This window comes from Manis pentadactyla, chromosome 4 (genome assembly GCF_030020395.1).
Source record: "Manis pentadactyla isolate mManPen7 chromosome 4, mManPen7.hap1, whole genome shotgun sequence".
In the NCBI taxonomy this organism is placed as follows: domain Eukaryota; kingdom Metazoa; phylum Chordata; class Mammalia; order Pholidota; family Manidae; genus Manis; species Manis pentadactyla.
This window is the reverse complement of record NC_080022.1, coordinates 130,058,422-130,074,763: the sequence shown is the minus strand read 5'-3', so window position 1 is coordinate 130,074,763 and position 16,342 is coordinate 130,058,422.

The window sequence follows — 16,342 nt, the reverse complement described above, 5'->3', positions numbered from 1 at the left end:
ATGTGTGTGCACATATGTGAAACAAATCCCGCAGTAGAGTATTATGATTTTTTGCTTTAAAATTTCAAGAAAAATGTTTATTGTGTTTTATATTTACCCACAAACCCACCATTTTCAGACTTGTTTTTCCTTTCTATAGAACTGAGTTACCATCTGTGGTCATTTGTCTTCAGCCTGAAGAACTTCCTCTGCTATTCCTTGTAGTTCAAGTCTGCTAATGACATATTCTCTCAGTTTTTGTCTATCCAAAAATGTCCTCATTTCACCTTTGTTTCTGAAGGATAGTTTCACTGGACGTGGAATTCTGTGTAGACAGTTTTATTTTTCTTTCAGAAGTCATCTCATTGTCTTCTACCCTCTAATGTTTCTGACGAGAAGCCAGCCCTAATTTGTATCTTTGTTCCTCTATATGTAATCTATTATTTCTCTCAGGCAGCTTTTAATAGCTTCTTTTTAAATCTTTGTATTGTTTTCTGTTTGACTATGATGTGCCTAAATAGGTTTTCTTTATTGTCATCCAGCTCGGAGTTGGGGATTTTGTATTTCAAAATTTGGGAGTTTATATTTAACAACAGCATCTTGAATCTGTTTTTCCTCAGATTTAGGGAGTTTTTAATCAATTATGGCATTCTTGTCTGATAATGCTAACATCTATTTTATTTTCTGAGCCTGTTTTTTTAGTGTGACTGAAGTGTGTTTTTCTCTGACTTAAAATAAGTCTAAGGAATAGGTATTCCAAGAATGGTATGGCAGCTATTTTGTTTGTTCTTATTAATTATTTTCTCTCTTGGTTAAATGTCACATTTTCCTGCTTCTCTGCATGTCCAGTAATTTTTGTATTATGTTCTAGTCACGTTGGATGCCGCTTTAGAATCTGGGTGTGATTTCCCTTAAGGAGTTTGTATTTTGTTTCGGCAGGCAGTTCACTTACCGCTTGATCCCATCGATGCTCAATATTAAGCTTTGCTAAGGGAGGGTCTAAAGAGGCCTGACTCTAGATCAGAACAGTTCTAATCCTAAGCATGGCATTTCTGGGGTCTAATGAATTCCTGGGTTACCTTCAGATAATTTCTGGTAGAACACAAATGTCTTCTGGCACTGCATGACCTAGACGGTCTCCATTCAGCTTCGAGCCTCAGTAACTGTTCTCTGCCAGGCCTTGCAGAGCCTTACAGTAAATGTGGACAGCTTACTATTCAAGGGCTCAAGAGGACTCAGCAGCCTTAGCAGCACAGCTCCAGTGCCACCTGTTCTGCCGGGCAGGAAGGGTGCTGTTACTGAGCTCCACTTCCTCATGCCGTGGTTGGAAAAGTGTCTATGTAGAAAGCCAGATGGTTGTGCAGCTCACCTGGAGTATTTCCCTCCTCTCAAGGATCACGTCTCTGTATTGTTGGTTACTCAGTAGCCTAAACCAGTTGTTTCTTGTATTGTACCCAGTTCTATAGTTGTTTGTAGAAGAGTAAGTCCGATCTCATTCCTCTGTCTTGGCTAGGATCAGAAACTTGAGCTCTTTCTTCTTAGGTCACAGGAAACCCCAACATGTTTGCTCCTTAGACCATAGTAGATCTGAGGTAGAAAGGTGGAAAGTGCAGACTGAGGGAGGAAATAGTGTAGCCATGCAAAGCAGTCATGAAAACCAGAAGTTTTAGAGAAAAAAACAGACATGCACATTTTAATAACATCTGAAAGAAACTCTGTATCATCACTATGTTGTTTGTGTGATGATGGACTTTAAGTTGTTAGGAAAATCTTCAACTGACTGAGAAAGGAGAGCTGTAATACACTTTAGAAACTTCAGAGTTCTGTCACTTAAAGGCAGGATCCCGAGGTTGTTTTTTAATCCAGGGGTATTTACAATCTGGAAATGTTTGTAAAGGGATAAGTGAGTGTGAATCACCTAGAAATTTTACTCCTGCAAACTCATTACCACTCGCTTTAGAGAGATAAGATGAATGGGAAGTTGCTGAAAAAAGGCTTAATAATGAAGATGAGGCAGAGCAAATGGGACAACTCTACTTGTCATAACCACCAGGTCAGGAAAGACTGAGAAAGAGAACAAGAGCAAGAGAGACAGAGACAGAGACAGAGGGAGAGAGACAGAGAGGGAGAATGTGGCATTCATTTATGTGTATGTGTTTTCTCAATTACTCCGTGTGATGAAGATTTTTAGTTAAATGACAACACAAAACACTCCAGCTCGTTTCTAGGGATTGTCTAGGAAATGCTTTACTTGCTTGAACCCCAAATTTCTTATAAGCCTTGAGTCATAACACCCCCCACCCTTGGTATTACCTCTGCCTCCCCTGTATTCTGTGCTGAGGCAGCCTCCTCCCCAGCCCATCAGCCAGCGTTTATGAGGTGTGCACACTGCACCCAGCAACATGGCCAGACGCCACCCTCCTTTCTCAGGGACAGGATGATACCTGCTGTTCCCTGCCTGGGTTAACTTTGTGTTCCTTACAGCCAGTGGCTAAAACCATTAAACAGAATGGATCTGATACACATGTAATAGCAAAGTCTTCACAAGAATGCTTTTTTTCTCTATGTGTCCTTTTCATTCCCATTACTGGTGACTAGACCAGTCCTTCCATGTTATTAAACATGGTTTAATAAATCCATTCTCTTTTTCGTAGGAAAACCTGGGTGTTTTCAGCGGACTCAGCCTCTAATATCTGGAAGACTTACGTTAAGTACATCGATGACATGTTGCTGGATGGATTCTTTCTAGCCATTGAGTGCTCCCTCAAGTACCTCCCGGAAAATACTGGTATTTACTGGCTTATGGATGTGGGTTATTCCTGGAGAGATAACAGTCATAAAGTGTATTGACTTACAGTAAAGGGTAACTGAGCTTTCTGTGACTTTTCCCAAAATGCTGTAGATATTTTGTGAATTACACACAGTAAAATAACAAAGGTATTGAGTTTCTAAATTGTTCAAAAAGAAAAGACTTCTCTCCAAAACTTGAACAATAAACCAGGCTCTCAAACAGTGAGACCTATAGCAAAAGCAAAACCATAAAATCTAATCAATCTAAATCAAGCTTCAGAAAAGAGAAGTGACTGAATTGGAGCCGTGGGAAGCATAGTCAGACGGCTTTGTCTTCCCTGGTCCACCTTCCCGTTTTCCACCTTCTCAGGTTTGGTGAAGCCAAGACCATTCCCATGGCTTGGGCTGGACGCCCCATCCTCCCTCAGAATACAAACCCTGCCCAGGTCAAATGCTGCCCACTCTACCCAGGAATATTATCCCCCTTCTGACCTCTTAAAGTTGCTTGTACCAAGGTTATGGAACCACCAGGGCAGTCTGGTTTGAAAGGTAATAATGCTGTCTTTGCATCTGACTCACAGATTAGGTTCTCATGTTTGCACATGCGATAAAAATCTCATGTGGTCAAAAATGGTCTTGCAAGTCTTTAAAACCCTGTAGACTACATGCAGCCTGATCTATCAAATTATAAGTATCTGACACATATAATAATGTAGAATAATACATCATGAGTACATATACAAAGCACAATAGTACAGATGTTTTAAAACTATCCTGTGAATGTAGTATGATTGCAATGGTATTGGTAAACTTGCATTGCCTCAAGTTAAATATGTGCTTGATGGGACAAAATAGGATACGTGATCCCTACAGTTTTGAAGCAAGACCCTAGTCTTACATATCTTTGAGGATCCCAGGATTTTTTTAGTTAGGGTGAATGGCTAAATTCTGGTAACATAAACTCCATCTGTACTGTGGCTTAAATGACAAAGACCTCTATCTTGCAAGTGCTGGTCTAAGCTTCCTGCCGTCCTGCCATTCTCCAGGGCCTCCTCTTCATTTCTGTGGTGGAGCTGGCTCACTGCCACATCTGGACTCGAGCCTGTGACAGTGGGAAAGAGAGAGCGTAGGGGAGGGGAGGCCGCCGCCTCAGTGGCCCTAGCCTGGAAATGGCCCCCGTCACTTCTTCCCACATTCCAGTGGTGAGGGAGTCATGTTACCACCCCAAACCGCAGGGAGGGTGGGGGAAGGCGGCCACATACCCAGTCAAAACTCTATTTCTGGGGAAGGAGGGAATAATGAATTTCAATGCATAGTCTCTGCTGCCCACAGTATCCAGCAAATAACAGTTCCTAAATATTTCTACAGTCAAAAAGATACACAGAAATAAGTGGTCACTGATAAAAGTTTAAGCATTAATATTGTCCTTGGAACATCTTGCCCATGTTACATTTTGACTTAAATTTAGCAAGTTAGTCTAGTAAGCAATCAGGGATTTATTAATTATTGATACCGTTTTTAAAATGTTCATCACTTCAGGACTACCAAATTAAAATAGGTTGTGTTTTCATAGAAAAGGAGCTGAAAAGGCAAGATTATAACTTCTCTTTCCTTTTCCTGCCTAGTAACCACAGACAAGCATACCACTGTTCACCTGGGGAGTGCCAGTGGGAGTGCATGGTTTGTGCCTAGGAAGAGATCAGCTGCTCCCAAGAAATTGGCTTTGTAAAATTAACCTGTTCTCAACCCAAGGCTCTACTGTATGCTCTGGCACCCCCCTGGCCCTGCCCAACCCAGGAGGCCTTGGGAATGTGGAAGGGCGCTGGCTTGTGTTGATCAGTCACTGGGATATGCTCTCTGAGGACAAGGAGAGTAAATGTCCTGCGATGCCCAGGACAACCCTGTACAAGAGTTGGCCTGTTTAAAATGTCAGGGGTTCCCCTGTTGATAAACACAGCAAGACTGTCACCCTCACCTTTCCTGGGGTGTTAACAAATTTTACATTTCCATTTTCCTATACCCAAACAGCTTATCTAAAGGAAAGGAATGCGCTAGGTATTTTTAAAAAAGCATTGCACTTTGCTCATTGTACCCATTCTTCTTTGTTCCATTTGTTTTTCTTGTTTTACAGAATGTCGAGCAGGACTCACCCCAATATTTGAAGCACAGTTGAGTTTAGCAATCCCAGAATTAGTTTTCCATCCATCCCTGGGGTCTGGAGTGAAGGGTGGCTTCCACGACATTGTTGAGGGTCTTGTCACCAGCATTTTTGGAATATCGTCTTTGGTGTCATGGCTTTCCCCACAAAATGGCTCTCCCCACTATCAGGTACTGGATCTGTGACCATCCTGCCTTCCAGCCAGCTCTGGAACTTCTTGAGAAATGCGGTTGTAACCTACTTGTCATTGTCTTGCTCCCCAGGTTGACGTGGAGGGCATGGCCTGTTTGGCCAGCATGAGGAGCACCCTCATGGAGAGGGTTCAGAGCATGATGGCCCTGTGCTGCAGCTATCGGAACACCTTCAGCCAGTATTCCTACCTCTACGTGGAGGACCGGAAGGAGGTCCTGAGTCAGTTCCTGTTGTATGGGCGTGTCCTCACACCCGAGGAAATTGAAGCCCATGCAGAAGATGGCATCCCAGAGAACCCTCCCCTCCTCCATCAATTTAAAGCACAGATCGACTCCTATGAAAAGCTCTATGAAGATGTGTGCAGGCTGGAGCCCATCAGGGTGTTGGAGAGCTGGATGAAAATTGATGTATGACCCTTTAAAGCATCTCTACTGAATGTAATTAAGAAGTGGAGCCTCATGTTCAAGCAGCATCTTGTTGACTATGTCACCGACAGGTAATAGAGTTGTCCCAGCTTTCTTCCAGCATCCCAAGCTGTTGAGAACACCATGTTTTTAATTTTCTTTATATTTCCCTATATGTTCGTTGATTAAATTAAAAATTAAAGCAGCTGTTGGAGGTTCGAGGCTTCTGGACACCAGTGGAAACTTTCCTCCTGCCTTTACTTTGCTCACCAGATATGGCCTCTTTTTGTTTTATTTTCCATTTGGTGCCCAGTGTGTGAAAGGCACCCAGTAAGTGGTAAATAATGTTCTGTGCAATCATAGCAGATCCAGCCTCCCCTCACAACTCTTGACTGTGAAATCTCTTTAAGCCTGGGAAGCAGAGGGCGTCTAATGGGCCTCTTAAGATTTTATTTCTACCACTTACTCCTTGTCTCAGATGATCCAGCTGGGCAATGCGGATGTCACTAAATCCTCACATTCCTGATGCCTGCCTGGACCATTCCAGTCATGTGATAGGACTGGATCTGACATTCTGTTTATTCCACTGTGGGCTTAGACTCCCCAGCCCAGCACCAAGATCACCAGCCCGGAGCATCAGCCTCTGATAAATAATCAGTCTGGGCAGCAGTCCCCTGGTCACCTCACCTTCGCTTTGTCCCTGCAGATCTGCCACAGTCAGAATGTTGACCCCCACCCCCACCCTGAATCTTGTGGGGAGACTTGGTCTCTCTGTTCAGTGTCCAGCCTTTGATATGGCAGCTGGTGCTCCAGGGGAGCCATCCTGTCCCCTCCCCTGCACCCGGTGCTGCTCTTGGTTAAGGTACAGCCTCCCTGCTCGGTGAACTAGAGCTGTGAGCAGAAGGAAAATGGCCAAGTTGGGTGTGTCTGTCTGCAAGCAAAACCCCCAAGAGATTTGCAAGGCTGGTGGCCTGCCCCTCTGGGCAACCCCAGAGAAGCATCACAGGGTGTTTTAAATGGGGCTTCCTAGGTGTTCTCTAAGAAGCCAGTTTCCCATGTTCACAAAAACTTTTGCTCCCCGAGGAGCTGAGAGGCAAGGAGCAGAAGCCCTGGTGGGCACAGGGGCAGCAGCAGAGGTGCCCCCAGATAGAGCACCGCTGAGAGCGGCAGCTGCTCTGGCTCTTCTTCACTGGTTGGTCAGATCATCCGGAGATACAGGGGCATGTTTCTAAATACAGGTTTTATTTTTATTTAGGTGTAGCATGGCCAACAGAGAATCGGTAGGAGACAACTGCCATTGAAAAGATAGTTTGTTACACTTGTAGATTCCAAGAGGGAGTGTAAACCCAACATGGAGGGCCACACAGAGAAGCGCCAGGGTCCAACAGGAGGCAGAGATGTGAGGGGGAAATGTGGGCAAGAGACTCCATTCTGGTTTCCATGGAGAAAATGGGCAAGACAGAGTGAGCAGGTTTGGGACTGGCTTGTTTGAAACATTTCATCAGGTTCTGGGGCACAGAGGCTGTCCCTAGTTGTCTGGCGCCTGGCCCTGGGGGGCTAGGGCAGGTGTTTATGGTCTGGATGTGGGTGTTGGGTGGAGGAGATGGTTGGGGATATGGACTCTGGGTTGACTGGCTTTCTCACAAAAAGCATGCTCAAAGGCAAGTCCTTTCTATCCCTAGGAATTGGCCAGTCCTGGGAGGGGCAGTCCCTTCAGCATCAGCAAGGCCCCAGATGTTTGAGCATCAGGAACACATGGTTGGTACAGGGTGTAGTGACAGCAGCTGCCTTGTCTCTACCACAGAAGGCTTCATGGGATCTAACCATTTCACAGGATAAGCATGTTGTATAGCAGTTAGGAGGCCTGAGTCCTTGTCTTTCAACCCCTATTTCACTATCTCTGAAGGAAGGCAGAATGACTGGGGTTCCTCTAAGGTGCCTCTAGTGTTATCAGTTGGTGATTCCATAAATTGAGTGCTTTGCTACACTTTGGGAGAATGTGTTACTGTGTTTTCAAGGATTAGAAAAAATGGAAATAATGAGGACAATGAGAAACATTTATTATTGAGTGTCTATGTGTCACATAATTATGTGATTCCCCCAACCCTTAATAGGTCAGGTGGAAGCCCCTCAATCCTGCCTCACCTTACATCTCATACACTTCATTTACTGTCAGAAGCTCAGCCCTTCTTTATCAACTGTTCTTTTCAGCTTGGGCTGTTGTGATACTGTAGTTTATAATAAGAAATATGTATTTGGTCTTCATCCCCATCTCTGGCACAGAGCTCCTAAAACCCTTGGAATTTCCTAAGTGATGAGAGTGAGAAGGTGCTCTTTGTTATGTTAACGAGGTGACTTTTGGACCCATCTAAGGATGGAGGCAGGTTACCAGGAGGACAATCATGTGGTTAGAACTTTGGGACTTGAGGTTCCACTCGCCTGGCCTTGGGGCATGGCAGGGACAGGAGGCCAATCAGTTGCCAATGGCCAATTATTTAATCAATCTTTCATATGTAATAAAGCCACCATAAAAACCAAAAGGATGGGGTTCAGAGAGCTTTCAAGTTGGTGAACATCTGGGGATGTGTGGAGCATGGCAGACTCAGAGAGAGCTTGGAAGCTCGGCACCCTTTCTCCATACTGTGGCCCTATTAATCTCTTGTATCTGGCTGTTCTGAATTCTGTCCTTTTATAATAAACCAGTAATCTAACGAGTAAATGGGTTTCCTGAGTTCTGTGAGCTTCTCTAGCAAATTAATAAAACTCAAGGAGGGGGTCATTGGAACCTCCCATCTATACCCGGCCAGTCAGAGGAAGAGATGCTAAGTTGGGCTGTGACAGGTATCTGAAGGGGAGCAATTTTGTGAGACTGAGCCCCTACCCTGTGGGATCTGATGCTACCAGATAGATAGTGTCAGAATTGAGTTGAATTGTAGGACACCCAGCTGGTGTGGGACAATTACCTGGTGGTGTGGGGAACGCTCCCCCACCCCCAACACACACACATTGGAACTGGAATTCGAATCCTAGAGCTGCCATAACAAAATGCCACAGACTGGGTGGCCTAGAAACCAGAAATTTATTTCTCCCAGTTCTGGAGGATGGGAAGCCCAAGATCAAGGTGCCTGTGGGGAGCTCTCCTGACTTCCTCACTCTGTTCTCATGTGGCCTTTCCTCGGTGTCTCTGCACAGAGAGAGAGAGAGATCTCTTTCTTTTTCTCAGAAGGCCACTAATCCCTTCTGAGGAGCCATCCTCATGACCTCATCTAACCCTAATTACTCCCCAAGGCCCCACCTCCAAATGCCATACCATTAGAGGTTAGGGCTCCAACACAGGAATCTGTGGGGTGCACACACATTAGGACCATAACATCATCTAAATTCTCATCCCTGTTCAGCTCTTCATGCCCTGATCTGGCTCACCCCTGACCTTGCCCTCACCAAGCCTTCCCACAGATCTCAGAATCTTTCATCAGCAAATGCCCACTGTTCCCTTCAACATCCCCCATTCTCCTCTTTCTCTAACTGAACCCTGGCTCGCTCTTGAGGACACTGTATTCCTTGCAGCCCTCCCCTGTAGAGCCTGATTTTCCTCCTGTATCCCTCTGAGCCCTGGGCCTGGAGGCACTCTTACTGGTCCTTGCTTCTTCCAGACCATGTCTCCACCATCCTCCCTCAAAATCCCCAGCTTCCCTGGAGCAAGTTCTTCCAGACATCAGCACTTGCTGTGTGTCTTTGCTGCAGCTGCCTCCTGAGCTGTTAGCCATTCTTCCCCATCACTGCAGCTCTTACCATCTGTCTCAGCCTCCCTTCCCCACGCTTCTGCTGACAATCATCCCCAGGGAGCCAACATCCACATAGAGTCTCCATTGTCCCTGCTTCTTACTTTGCTGACCTCTCTCCCCGGTGCCCTTCCCCTCCTCTTTACCTCTGCTGCCTCATTCCATGTCGTGCTCTCCGTGGGTAGAGGAAAAGTTGCAGAAGTAATTTCTGTCCCTCCAGAGCCTCAGGTTCAAGCATTCCATTCTCTGACCACCACCTAGTATCCTTCCAACTCACGTACTTGGCAGCCCCGCCACATACTTTCTTCAGACCCATCAAGATTCCCAATCCATTGGCCCTGACGATTCTCATTGTGTCCTTCATGTTTTATTTTTCAGTCCCTAGTATAAATGAAATTTTAAAATCATGTTTTCGGTGGAAATGGAATTGACTTTTGTATATTGATTTTGTATCAAGCAACTGCTAAATTAACTTACTAACTTAAATAATTTATCTGCGTCCTTCTTTGGGTTTACCATGGACATAGTCATCATCTACACATTTATGATAAGTTTATTTCTTCCTCCTTAGTCTTTTTATAAAATGCATTTTATCACTATTTCTTATCTTGCCACACTGTCTAGGACTTCCAGTATAATGTTGAATAAAGTGGTGATGGCAAGTACCCTTGGTGTGCCCCAGTCTTAAAGGGGATGCCTTCAACATTTCATTACTAAATATAACATTTGCCATGATTTTGTGTGTGTGTGTAGATTCTCTTTATCTGATTAAAGAAGTCCCTTCTATTCCTAATTTAAGAAAATTTAGCATAAATGGATATAGCATTTTACCAAGTGCTTTTTCTAGCTTCATTAAGATAATTCTGCTTTTTCCCTCAAAATGTTCAAATGGTGAATACATTATTTTATTTCTAATATTAAACCAACCAGGTGTTACTGTGATAAGCCCAACTATGAAGTATTATCTTTTCGAATATGTCCACTGGGTGATTTTGTTTGCAGATATTTTGTTTAGTATTGATAGGTTTATGTTTGCAGTTGAGATTGGCCTTCAATGTTCCTTCCTTATAAATGAGTTTCATAAAATGAGTTAGGACGTAATCCTTCTTGCTTATTCTCTGGAAGAGTTGATGTAAGATTGAAATTCTCTGATCCTTTAATGTTTTATTTAAATCTCTATTGGGCCATATGGGCTTGATATTTTCTTTGTGGCAAGAGTTTTACCTATAATTTCTCTAATAGTTATAGGAGTTTTAGGTTTTCCATTCCTTAGTAGGCCATATTTGTCTAGGAATGTGCCCATTTCATGTAAACCTTTAAATTATTGTCATAAAATTTATAATATTCTCTTCTCTCTTTAATCTCTATAGAATCTATGGTTATGTTTCTTTTCTCACTTCTAATTGTTTTTATTTGTACTACTTTATTTGATCAATATTGCCAGAGATTTATAGAAAGTTATCTTATGAACTCATTGATCCTCTTTATTATAACTCAATTTCCATTGTAATTTATTCTCTTATGCTTATTATTTCCTTCTACTTTTTTTAGATTTGTTTTCTGTTCTTGGCTAACTTATGATTCTTTTTTTATTGATTTTGAAACTTTGCCTTTTTTAATATAACATTTAGTTATAAATTTCCTTTTTTAAATTGAAGTATCACTGATAAACAATCTTATATTGGTGTCAAGTCTAAATTCCCTTTTAAATACAATTTTACCTACATCTCACAAGTCTTAACATGTAATATTTTTATTATAATTTAGTTCTAAAACAGTTTTAATATCCATTATGATGAGTTTACATATATTTAAAATTTCCAGACATAGGGTACTTCTAGTTATATTTCTGTTACTAATTTCTAACAATCACACTGTGGTCAGAGAATGTGATACATGTAGTAACAAGCTTCTGAAATTTGTTGTTTGCTTCATACACTGTCTAATGGTCAGTTTTTATAAATATTCTGCACACATTTGAATAGAATGTGTATTCTGTAGCTGCTGGGCCTAATGGTCTGTGCATGCCTATGTGATCAAATGTGTTAACTCTTTTATTCACATTCACTGTATCCTCACTGCCTCTTTTTGTCTGCTTAATTTATCAATTACTGAGGTAACTATGTTAAAAATTTCCACTCTGCTGGTAGATTGTTAATTTCTCCTTATATTTCTTTCACTTTTTGTCTCATTTATTTTAAGGTTATGTTCTGTGAACATGCAGAGTTTGATTCTTTCTATCTTCCTGGAAAACTGAAACTTTTAGCCATACATTAATCTTCTTTATCTCTAGCTAGGTTTCTTGTGTTGAAGTCTGTTTTGTCTTTTTTTAATATGACTAAACCAATTTCCCTTGTATGATATTTGCCTAGTGTCTCTCATTTTACCTGTTGGCTTTCAACCTTTCTGTGCTTTTATATTAGGAGAGATTTTTATAAGCAGCATAGAACTGAATGTTTCATCTACCTCAATACTGACATTTTAACTGGATGTTCATCAACATGTCTTTTGCTATTTTTGGATCCATTTCTACCATTTTATTATATACTTTCCATTTGTTCTTTTCCTTTTAATTTTTTCCTTTCTTGCCTGCTTTTTTTGTTTTCTTTTATTTTTTTCTTTTTCTTACTCCATTTTCTTCCCTTCTGCTAATTTGGATATTGTACTATTAAGGTCTCCAGTTCTTATGGTTCCCATTGCTATTTTAATAAGTATCCTTAAAAGAAAGAAATTTATCAGCATTATTACTCTGTTCACAACCAATGCAAAGACTTTAGAATAATTTGAACTCAACTGTTCACTCCTAGAATTATATTCTGTCATTCCCAGTAATTTCAATTGCTCTCTAGTATTTAAACTCCACAAATTATACTTTATTTTTATACACTCAATGTTTATTTAAATTTACCTACATATTCACCAATATCTTTGCTCATTAAATCTTCCTACATCACAGAGCTCTTACCTGAGATCTATCCATTAGAGGTTCCCTTAATAAGGGTCTATTGGTAGAACTCTCATGCTTTCTTTGTCTGAAAATGTATGTATTTTGCCCTTGTTCTTGAAAAAAGTTTTTTAGAAGATAGAATTCTAGGACAACAGATATCTTCTTTATGTATTAAAGTATTATTCCACTGTGTCCTGGCTTCCATTATTTCACTGCCTAGTCACATGTTAGTCTAATTCTTTTTTCCCTCCCTTGTTTTGTAGAAGTCTGTCTTTGCTCTGAAGCCATTTAACTACTTTTAAGGGTTTTTTTTTTTTCCTTTTTGACAATCTTCAGTTTCATGAACTACCTATGTGAGGGTTTCTTTATATTAATTTTGCCTGGAATTTCTCACTTTTTAAATCTCACATTTGGAGTCTTTTAGCAATTCAAGAAAATTCTCCACTAGGATCTCTTCAAAGATTGTTTCTTGCCCATTCTCTCTCTTGCTTCCTCCTGGAGCCCTTACTACACTTATGCCAGATCTTTTCAATCCTTCATGTGTCTTCACAGTTTCCAGAGCTTTCAGTTTTTTGTCTATCTGCATTGCAGTTTGGAAAACTTCACTTTCTCCACATAGAGCAATCTAATTCTCTCTTTCAGCTTTGTCTAAATCTCCTCTTTAAACCATTCACTGAGCTTTAAATTTTAATTATACTTTCCATTTTTAGATTTCTCTTTGGTGATTTTATAATTTTGCTTGCTCATTTTTTACACTCTTTTGTTCTTTGCTCAAATTTTAAGGTTTCTCTTTTATTTATTCATTTTTTAAGTTGGAGAACATGTTCGTTAGATGATTTTAAGACAACTTCTGATGTGTCAACTTAAAAATTATTTGTTTCTTCATGCTGTAGATTCAAGGTAACATTAAGGCCTACAGGAAATTATTAGCTTCTTTCTCCTGGAATTGTCCATCAACAAAGCACAGTATGATCATTTTTGCATTGCTAAAACACATATTAAAAGCTTTTCTATCCTTCCCTTCACAAAGTAATGCCATCACAGGCCATAATTTTCATGTTATCCACTTCAGTGAGTTTTGTCACTTGTTGGAATCCATCATTCAGACAAAGGTCCACATGCTATCACTGGTTCTGGCATATTTGGAAAGCCTCTGAAATTGCTTCCATTCCTGACTGAGATAATGCTGAATTTACATTTGAACTTAGTACTGGGTCAGGGGCAGGGTCTGTGACTTATTAAGGCTGTGTGGACTTATCTAGGCTTCTAGAGTGATTCCTAAAGAAAACACTTCTGTCTAAACTGGCATATGGTGCTTAAAAGGATAAAGTTGTTTTTCTTAGTCTTGAGTTGATGTCCGAGAAACTGCAGGAAGTCACTTACTCCTGCTTTATGGGTCAGACACGGTAAAGTGAAACACTCAAACAAGAACTCGTTTGTCCTTTCAATATATTAAATATTGCTGTTTTATATTCTGCATCTGAATTCCAGTATCTGAACTCTTCACAGGTTTCATGTCTGTTTCTGCTAGCTCCTACTCTTGGTGACTTCTTGTATGGGTTATAACTTTTGATTGTAAACCATGTTCCTTGGAATTTTATCTGTGGAAATCCTTTGAAGATTAGATTCTAGTTTTCATTCCTCCAGGAATGATTTGCTTTTGTTTCTACCAGTCATCCAGGGGATTCTTCCAACCCCAGATCACCTACACTTCAACTAGCAGTGGCCCACCTAGTGCCCAGGTTAAAGCAGGCAAGTTTCCCTACAGTCCCTTTCTGTGCAGTGTGTTTATTTCTTGTTCACTCTTGCTGTGTTGCAGCTTCCTATTAGCTTAGCCTACCCACCTTGTGTGGGCCCTCGGCTCAAGCAATCAAAGTGGAAGTTCAAGGTCTTCATGGTGCAGTAGAAACCGTTATATGAACGCCAACTTAAAACCTTGCTTGGTTCTTGCTCTTGACACATCTTCAGCCTCTGGAGATTCCTTAATTTCATGCCCTGCTAGTGATGCATGTTTTAAATGATTTTGAAATAGTTGCTTATGCCTTCTAGTTGTTTGAGCAGGAGGGTTACTCATGTCATCATGTACATCATACAGCTAGAATCTGAAGTCCGCCATTCCCCAGCTTACTCTGCAGTCAGCCTTTTACTAGACCAGCCCACTGAAACCACTCGTGTCAAGGTTGCTAATGGCTTTCACACGGCCACACCCTGTGGTCACGATCTGTCTTCATCTTCATGTGTACCCCTCAGGAGGAGTTGGCATAGCTGATCATTCCCTCTTTCCCCGTTTCTCCCTGTGGCTTTCAGGATACCTCATGTTTCTTGTTTTCCTCCTGTCTCACTGGTTGTGCCATCTTGGTCTCCTTAGCTGGGCTTGTCTCTTCTAGACCTCCAAATATTAGAATTCCTGAAACCTTAATCCTGAACTTTCTTAGCTATCTATACTCATATTCCAGGTGATATCTAACCCAGCACTTGAAGGACATCTGTGTGATAACTACCAAATTTATATTTTCATCCCTATCTCTCAGGAACTCTCCACTGACTAATAAATGTCTCCCTGAAGTGTCTAGTGTCTGGGAGGCATCTTAAACCTCATATGTTTAAAACATGTTCCTCTTCCCCTTCTCCCTCCACAAAAAGTAGTCTTCCCCAATTCTTCCCCGTATCTTTTTAAATGGCACCATTGTTCACCTCACTGCCTGGGGCCACTATTGATCTCTCTCGTTTCCTCACATCTCTCCCCTAATCCATCAGTGGGTCCTATAGACTCTACATGCAAAATTATCTAGAATCTGACCACTCCTCAGGTCCACCAGCCAGGTCAAAGTCAATTATTTTCTGTCACATGGACAATGATTATAGTCCCTGAAGCCCTCCTGGCTTTCATTCTTGTCTCCCAACCAGCAAAGACAGCACCACCATCTTCATTACCACCTCCCGCTAAAACACGTTCTCCTCCAGCTGCAGATCTTTTGCTCAGAATGAAATCTGGAGTGCTTATCATGGCCACTAAGGCCCTGCCATGTCTGGCCCCTTGCTAACTCTCTGCCCTCTTCTCCCTCCATTTTTTCCCCATTTGCCTCATGCTTCTGCCACATTGACTTTTCCCCTTTTCCTCAAACAAGTCAACTGAATCAGGTTCTGTGCCTTCCCTCATGCTGTTCCCTCTACCTGAAAACTTTTCTATTTCTCTCTGTGGCTCCCTCCTTCATGCCATTTATGTTTCTGCTCAAAAACCACCTCAATAGAAAGGCCTTTACTAACCACTCCATAGAGAATAGAGCCATCCTAAATAGTCTCTACCCATTTATAGTTCTTATCACTACCTGAAAGTGTTTGGCCTATTCCATCCACTTGTTTCCTATTTATTTTTCCCACTAAGAGGTAAGTTTCAAAAGGGCAGAGCCTCTGTTTATCCTATTTATTCTCTCCTCAGGGCCTGGAAGCATGCTAGGGCTCATGTGTTAGACATATTAATTTTTTTCTCATATCATGTAATAGATAATAAATATATCTGAATTAAAGACAATTATCACAATAACCAGTGAGACAGAAATGATTTCTCCAGTCTTATAGGCAAGGAAACAGGCTCAGATGTTAAATGACTTGGCCATGATTACACATACAACCCGAGCGTGTATGATTTTAGACACCACAGTATATTTGTGATTTATAGTTTTTTTGAAAATTTCAAAAAAACAGTACAAAAAACATTGCAAAACAGTACCAAAGTTCCCTTTCTGTGCAGTGTATTTTTATTTATTTGATTCATTTATTTACTTTTACCTTCACTCAGATTTCCCAAATGATAACATCTTGCATAACCACAGTACAGTCAAGATCGGAAAGTTAATATTGATGTACTAGTAACTAACCTACCGACCTTGTTCACATTTCCCCAGCTGTCTTACTAATATGTCGTGTCTCTGGAGTCACCATCAAAGTGTTCATCTTTGTCTTCATGACTCTGACACTTCTGAAAAGGCTCATATTCTTACCATCAGTGTACAGTCTATGCAGAGAGCTGTGCACATGGAAGGTTCTCCATTGCAATAGCTATATTTTTGGGGCAATAAATAAATCTGCT